This window comes from Rhinolophus sinicus, chromosome X (assembly GCF_036562045.2).
Source record: "Rhinolophus sinicus isolate RSC01 chromosome X, ASM3656204v1, whole genome shotgun sequence".
In the NCBI taxonomy this organism is placed as follows: Eukaryota; Metazoa; Chordata; class Mammalia; order Chiroptera; family Rhinolophidae; genus Rhinolophus; species Rhinolophus sinicus.
The window spans coordinates 85,414,070-85,422,607 of NC_133768.1; the positions used below are offsets into that span (position 1 = coordinate 85,414,070).

General features: G+C 37.5%; 1 pseudogene; it reads left to right on the forward strand.

Moving 5' to 3' along the window:
* The first annotated feature begins 2,137 nt into the window (after window positions 1-2,137).
* On the forward strand, window positions 2,138-3,170 carry LOC109454563 (elongation factor 1-alpha 1; annotated as a pseudogene).
* Window positions 3,171-8,538: the final 5,368 nt, after the last annotated feature.

Consider the following 8,538-nt stretch of genomic DNA (forward strand, 5'->3'; position numbering starts at 1 on the left):
CTATCATCAACAAGACAAATAGTAACAAATGTTGGAGAGGTTGTGGAGAAAAGGAACCCTCATACACTGTTGGTGGGAATGCAGACTGGTGCAGCCGTTATGGAAGGCAGTGTGGAGGTTCCTCAAACAATTACGAATAGAATTGCCGTATGACCCAGCAATCCCTCTCCTGGGTATCTACCCAAAAAATCTGAAAACATTTAGAGATAAAGACACGTGTGCTCCAATGTTCATTGCAGCTTTGTTTACGGTGGCCAACACATGGAAACAACCAAAATGTCCTTCGATAGATGAATGGATAAAGAAGTTGTGGTATATATACACAATGGAATACTATTCGGCAGTGAGAAAAGATGATATAGGAACATTTGTGACAACATGGATGGATCTTGAGAGAGTAATGCTGAGCGAAACAAGTCAGACAGAAAAAGCAGAGAACCATGTGATTTCACTGATATGTGGTATATAAACCAAAAACAACAAAAGAACAAGACAAACAAATGAGAAACAGAAACTCATAGACACGGACAATAGTTTAGTGGTTGCCAGAGGGTAAGGGGGGGGGGGGTGGGGGGGGAGGTGAGGGTAAGGGGGATCGAATATATGGTGATGGAAGAACTGACTCTGGGTGATGAACATACAATGGGATTTATAGATGATGTAATACAGAATTGTACACCTGAAATCTATGTAATTTTACTAACAATTGTCACCCCAATAAATTTAATTTAAAAAAAAAAAAAAAAAAAAAAGAACAAGACAAACAAATGGGAAACAGAAACTCATAGACACAGACAATAGTTTAGTGGTTACCAGAGGTTAAGGGGGGTGGGGGTGGTAGATGAGGGTAAAAGGTTTAAATATATGGTGATGGAAGGAGAACTGACTCTGGGTGATGAACACACAGTGGGATTTATAGATGATGTAATACAAAATTGTACACCTAAAATCTATGTAATTTTACTAACAATTGCCACCCCAATAAATTTTTAAAAAATCTTAAAAAGAAATGTTTCCAGTTCCTAATATAAGACTGAAAACAAACAAAAACAAACAAACAAAAAAAGCAAAAGCAGAGAACCATATGAATACACTGATATGTGGTATATAAACCAAAAACAACAAAAGAACAAGACAAACCAATGAGAAACAAAAACTTATAGACACAGACAATAGTTCAATGGTTACCAGATGGTAAGTGGTTTGGGGGGTGGGAGATGAGGGTAAGGGGGATCAAATATATGGTAATGGAAGGAGAACTGACTCTGGGTGGTGAACACACAATGGGATTTATAGATGATGCAATACAGAATTGTACACCTGAAATCTATGTAATTTTACTAACAATTGTCACCCCAATAAATTAAAAAAAAAAACCACCTTCTCTCAACCATAGCTTACACCCAACTGACTGCACCAAACAAGTTGAAACGTGCAAAACACTGTTACTAAGGTTCGACGCACCACTTACTGTATTGGAGATCCCTGCCTTTCCATTGGATGGCACTAGGCAGGAGCATTCGACATATTTTGTTATGACAATGAAAAGGCTCCATGTCACACATTGCTTCTAGTATGGCAATTTCTGTCAAACTAAAACATTATGGTGTGTCCTAATCCACCTTATTCATCGGATCTGACACTACACAAATTCTGGCTCTTCCCCAAAGTTAAAAATCACCATGAAAGGTAACCATTTTGAATCAATTCAGGTCCTCGGGGGAGCCATGACAGCACAATTAAAGACACTCATGAAAGAGGACTTCCAGCTGTTTTGCAAAGGGTTTTCTGCCAGAACACAGGGGTAGTGAAAACCACCACTAAATTTAACCCAAATGGAAAGGAAAAGACACACTCCAACATTGTTGTCATCAGATATGTAGATTCCAGCAAGTCTGCCACTACAGGTCATCTTATCTATAAATGTGGTGGGATCAACAGAAGAACCATTGATGATTTTGAGAAGGAGGCTGCTGAGATGGGAAAGGGCTCCTTCAAGTGTGCCTGGGTCTTGGATAAACTGAAAGCTGAACATTAGCGTGGGATCACCATTGATATCTCCCTGTGAAAATTCAAGACAAGCAAGTATTATGTGACTACCATTGATGCCCAAGGACAAAGAGACTTTATCAAAAACATGATTACAGGCACATCTGAGGCTGTGCTGTCCTGATTGTTGCTGCTGGTGTTGGTGAATTTGAAGCAAGTATTTCCAAGAATGGGCAGACCCATGAGCATGCACAAAATGGATTTCACTGAGCCACCTTACAGCCAGAAGAGACATGAGGAAATCATTAAAGAAGTCAGCACCTACATTAAGAAAATTGACTACAACCCTGACATGGTAGCATTTGTGCCAATTTCTGGTTGTAATGATGACAACATGTTGGATACGAGTGCTAACATGCCTAGGTTCAAGGGATGGAAAGTCACCTGTAAAGAAGGCAGTGCCAGTAGAACCACACTTCTTGAAGCTCTGGATTGCATCCTGCCACCAATTGTCCGATTGACAAAAGTTGGTATCTGCCCCTCCACGATGTCTACAAAATTGGTGGTATTGGTACTGTCCCTGTGGAGTGAGTGGAGACTGGTGTTCTCAAACCTGGCATGGTGGTCACCTTTGCTCTAATCAATGTTACAACTGAAGTAAAGTCTGTTGAAATGCACTGCAAAGCTTGAAGTGAAGCCCTTCCTGGGGACAATGTGAGCTTCAATGTCAAGAATGTGTCTGTCAAAGATGTTCATCGTGGTGCTGTGGCTGGTGACAGCAAAAATGACCCACCAATGGAGGCAGCTGGCTTCATGGCTCAGGTGACTATCCTGAACCATCCAGGCCAAATCAGTGCCACATATGCACCTGTGCTTGATTGTCACACGGCTCACAATGCTTGCAAATTTACTGAGCTGAAGGAGAAGATTGATCATTGTTCAGGCAAAAATCTAGAAGACGGCCTGAAGTTTTTGAAATCTGGTAATGCTGCCATCATTGACATGGTTCCTGGCAAGCCCATGTTTGTTGAGAGCTTCTGTGACCACCCTCCTCTGGGCCACTTTGCTGTTTGTGACATGAGACAGACAGTGCTGTGGGTTTCACCAAAGCAGTGGACAAGAAGCCAGCTGGAGTTAGCAAGGTCACCATGTCTGCCCAGAAAGTTCAGAAGGCTAAATGAATATTATACCCAATATCTGCCATCCCAGTCTTAATCAGTGGTGTAAGAATGGTCTCGGAACTGTTTGTCTCAGTTGGCCATATAAGTTTAATTACAAAAGACTGGTAAATGATTACAATGCATCGTAAAACCTTCAGAAGGAAAGGAGACTGTTTTGTACACAACTAGTTTTTTTCTGTGTGGCAATATTTCAGTTCTTAGTTGTTAAGATCAGTACTTTTCAATGGAGACAACCTGACCAAAAATCTCACAGAATTTTGAGACCCATTAAAAGAAAGCTTGTTTTTGTTTTTATTTTTCAAATTAAAGTTTATTGGGGTGACGATTGTTAGCAAAGTTACATAGATTTCAGGTGTAAAATTCTGTATTACATTAATTATAAATCCCATTGTGTGTTCAACACCCAGAGTCAGTTCTCCTTCCATCACCATATATTTGATACCCTTTAACCTCATCTACCACCCCCTCCCCCCTTACTGTCTGGTAACCACTAAACTATTGTCTGTGTCTACGAGTTTTTGTTCCTCATTGTTTGTCGTGTTCTTTTGTTGTTTTTGGTTTATATACCACATATCAGTGAAATCATATGGTTCTCTGCTTTTTCTGTCTGATTTATTTCACTCAGCATTACACTCTCAAGATCCTTCCATGTTGTCACAAATGTTCCTATATCATCTTTTCTTACCGCCGAATAGTATTCCATTGTGTATATATACCACAACTTCTTTATCCATTCATCTATCGAAGGACATTTTGGTTGTTTCCATGTCTTGACCACCATAAATAAAGCTGCAATGAACATTGGAGCACACGTGTTTTTATGGATAAATGTTTTCAGATTTTTGGGGTAGATACCTAGGAGTGGGATTGCTGAGTCATACGGTAATTCTATTTGTAATTTTTTGAGGAACCTCCACACTGCCTTCCATAGTGGCTGCACCAGTCTGCATTCGAACCAACAGTGTATGAGGGTTCCTTTTTCTCCACAGTCTCGAAAACTTGTAAATATTTGTATTGTTGATGATAGCCATTCTAACTAGGGTTAGGTGATATCTCATTGTGGTTTTTATTTGCATTTCTCTGATGATTAGTGATGTTGAGCATTTTTTCATATGTCTATTTGCCATTTGTATGCCCTCCTTGGAGAAATGTCTCTTCAGTCCTCTGCCCATTTTTCAATTGGGTTGTTAGTTTTTTTGTTGTTGAGTTGCATGAGTTCCTTGTATATTTTGGATATTAGCCCCTTATCAGAGGCACTGTTTGCAGAAATCTTCTCCCTTTCAGTTGGTTGCCTCTTTATTTTCTCGATGGTTTCTTTTGCTGTGCAGAAGCTTTTAAGTTTGATATAGTACCACTCATTTATTTTAGCTTTTACTTCCCTTGCCTTTGGAGTCAAGTTCATAAAATGTTCTTTGAAACCAAGGTCCATAAATTTAGTGCCTATGTTTTCTTCTATGCAGTTTATTGTTTCAGGTCTTATGCTTAAGTCTTTGATCCATTTTGAATTAATTTTGGTACATGGTGACACATAGCAGTCCAGTTTCATTCTTTTCCACGTGGCTGTCCAATTCTCCCAGCACCATTTATTGAAGAGGTTGTCTTTCTCCAATGTATGTTTTTTCCTTCTTTGTCAAAAGTTATCTGTCCATATTTATGGGGGTTTATTTCTGGGTTCTCAATTCTTTCCATTGGTCTATGTGTCTGCTTTTCTGCCAATACCATGCTGTTTTTATTATTGTAGCCCTGCAGTACAAGCTAACGTCAGGGAGAATGATACTTCCATTCTTGTTCTTTTTTCTTAAGATTGCTTTGGCTATACAGGGTCTTTTGTGGTTCCAAACAAATCTGATGTTTTGTTTTATTTCTTTTTTTTTTTTTTTTTTTATTAAATTTGTTGGGGTGACAATTGTTAGTAAAATTACATAGATTTCAGGTGTACAATTCTGTATTACATCATCTATAAATCCCATTGTGTGTGATTGTTTCTAACAGCTTTTTGGTGGAGACTTTAGGGTTTTCTATATACAGCATCATGTCATCTGCAAAGAGTGACAACTTAACTTCTTCATTCCGAATTTGGATGCCGTTTACTTCTTTCTCTTGCCGTATTGCTCTGGCAAGGACTTCCAACACTATGTTGAAAAGCAGAGGTGATAGGGGACATCCCTGTCGTGTTCCTGAACAAAGAGCAAAGGGCTTCAGTTTTTCTCCATTAATTATGAGATTAGCAGAGGGCTTGTCATATATGGCCTTTATTATGTTAAGGTATTTTCCTTCTATACCCATTTTATTAAGTGTTTTAATTATAAATGGATATTGTATCTTGTCAAATGCTTTTTCTGCATCAATTGATATAATCATATGATTTTTGTCCTTTATTTTGTTTATGTGATGTATCACATTGATGGATTTGCAGATGTTGAACCATACTTGTGCCCCTGGGATGTACCCCACTTGGTCATGTTGAATAATCTTTTTAATGCATTGTTGTTGCATTTGATTTGCTAGAATTTTGTTTAGGATTTTTGCATCTGTATTCATCAGAGATATTGGTCTGTAGTTCTCTTTTTTTGTGCTGACTTTACCAGGTTTTGGTATCAGGGTAATGTTGGCCTCATAAAATGAGTTAGGGAGTACTGTCTCTTCTTCAATTTTTTGGAAGAGTTTGAGCAGATTTGGCATTAGATCCTCTGAAATTTTGGTAGAATTCACTAGTCAAGCCATCTGGTCCCGGACTTTTGCTTTTGGGAAGGTTTTGGATGAGTGATTCAATTCCTTACTGGTGATCGGTCTGTTTAGATTTCCAGTTCTTCATGGTTCAGCCTAGGAAGGCTATATGTTTCTAAGATCGTGTCCATTTCTTCTAGGTTATGGAATTTCGTGGCATGTAGTCCTTCATAGCACTCTTGGATGATCCTTTGTATTTCTGTGGCATCCGTGATAACTTCCCCTTTTTCATTTATGATTTTGTTTATCAGTGTCTTCTCTCTTTTTATCTTGGTAAGTCTAGCCAAAGGTTTGCCAATTTTGTTAATCTTTTCATAAACCAGCTCTTTGTCACACTAATTTTTTCTACTGTCTTTTTTTTCTCTATTTCATTTAGTTCTGTTCTGATTTTTATTATTTCCTTTCTTCTCCTGACCTCAGATTTCATTTGTTCTTCTTTTTCTAGTTCTTTAAGGTATAACGTGAGATTATTTATTTGGGATTTTTCTTTTTTCTTGAGCTAGGTCTGTAACGACATAAATTTCCCTCTTAAACCTGCTTTCGCTGCATCCCAAAGATTTTGGCAGGATTTATTTTCATTGTCATTTGTTTCTATGTATCTTTGGATCTCTCCTCTAATTTCCTCTTTGACCTGGTTGTTCTTTAAAAGTATTTTGTTTAATCTATATGTATTTGTGGTTTTTCCTGCTTTCTTTTTGCAGTTGATATCCAATTTCAAAGCCTTGTGATCAGAGAATATGCTGGGTATGATTTCAATCTTCTTAAATTTGCTGAGGCTGATTTTATGTCCCAATATATGGTCTATCCTTGAGAATGTTCCTTGTACACTAGAAAAAAATGTATAGTCTGATGTTTTAGGATGAAGTTCTCTATACATGTAAATTATGTCCATTTCATCTAATGTTCACTTAGGGCTGCTATTTCGTTATTTATTTTCTGTTTGGATGATCTATCCATAGCTGTCAATGATGTATTTAGATCCCCTACTATAATTCTGTTTTGGTCAATTTCTCCCTTTAGTTCTGTTAGTAGTTGCTTGGTATATTTCAGTGCTCCCTATTGGGGGCATAAATACTGATGATTGTTATGTCTTCTTGTTGTATATTCCCCTTTACCATTATGAAATGTCCATCTTTGTCTCTTGTTACCTTTTTCAACTTGAAGTCTGTTTCATCTGATATCATTATGACTACACCTGATTTTCTCTGGGTACCATTTGCTTGGAGTGTCAATTTCCACCCTTTCACTTTGAGTCTATGCTTGTCCTTGTAGCTGAGATGTGTCTCTTGGAGACAGCATATGGTTGGGTATAGTTTTTTTTTGATCCAATGTGCTACTCTGTGCCTTTTTATTGATGAGTTCAGTCCATTTACATTTAGAGTGATTATTGATATCTGAGGATTTCCTATCATTCTATCTTTAGTTTTCTGGTAAGATTGTGTTTCCATGGTTTCTTTGCCTTTTTGTTGTTGTCTATTATTTCTGTGTGGTGGTGTTCTACGATTTTTCCCTCTGTTTTTTCTTGTATTACATTGTATTTCAGCTCTGGCGTGTTTCTTTCTTTTTTTTTTTTTTTGAGTGCTTACCATTAAGTTTATGTAAAAAAAAGTTTCATATTTAGAGTATTCCATTTTCTTCGCATGTTTACTTTCTCCATTCTCATATTCCAGTTCAGGTTTTCATCTCTCCCCTTTTATGTTTTCGTTGCCACAAATTATGCCTATTGATGCTAGTTGAATAGCCTCAGTATTTCTTGTAGTGCAGGTCATGTGTTAGAAAATTCCCTCTGCTTCTGTATGTCTGGAAACGTCTTTATTCCTCCCTCATATCTGAAGGATATCTTTGCTGGATATGTTATTCTTGGCTCATAATTTCTCTCTTTGAATACTTTGAGTATTTGATTCCATTCCTTCCTGGTTTGTAGAGTTTCTGCTGAAAAATCTGATCATAATCTAATGGGCTTTCCTTTCTAGGTTACTGTCTTCTTTTCCCTGGCTGCCTTGAGGATTCTTTCTTTGTTGTTAATATTTGACAAATTCAATACAATGTGCCTTGGAGAAGGCCTGTTGGGATTGATGTAATTAGGTATTCTATTTTCTTCTTGGATTCGAGGATCCCATTCTTTCCACAAGTTTGCGAAGTTATCCTCAACTATTTGTTTGAACATACTCTTACTCTGTTCCCTTCTTTCTTTCTTCCCCTTCTGGTATGCCCATTATTCTTTTATTGCTCTTTCTGATGGAGTTAGAAAGTTCTTGTAGAGTTCTTTCATTTCTTTTCATCTCAATTGTCTTTCTTTTTCCTCCATGTCATTTCCAGATTTCTATCTTTGATGTCACTGATTCTTTCCTCCATCTGGTCAACTCCACTACCTAAGCTGGCTATTTCATTCTTCATTTCTTTTATTGAGCTCTTAATCCCCAGAAATCTATTTGGTTGTTTTTTAAAATTTCAATCTCTTTGGTAAAATGTTCATTGTGTTCTTTGATTGTGTTTCTGAGTTCATTAAACTGCCTGTGTTTTCTTACATCTAGTTGAGTTTTTTAAGAACTACAATCTTGAATTCTCTGTCATTTAAGTCACACATTTCCATGTCTTTAACTTCATTTTCTGGAGACTTTTCATTTTCTTTCTGAGCTGT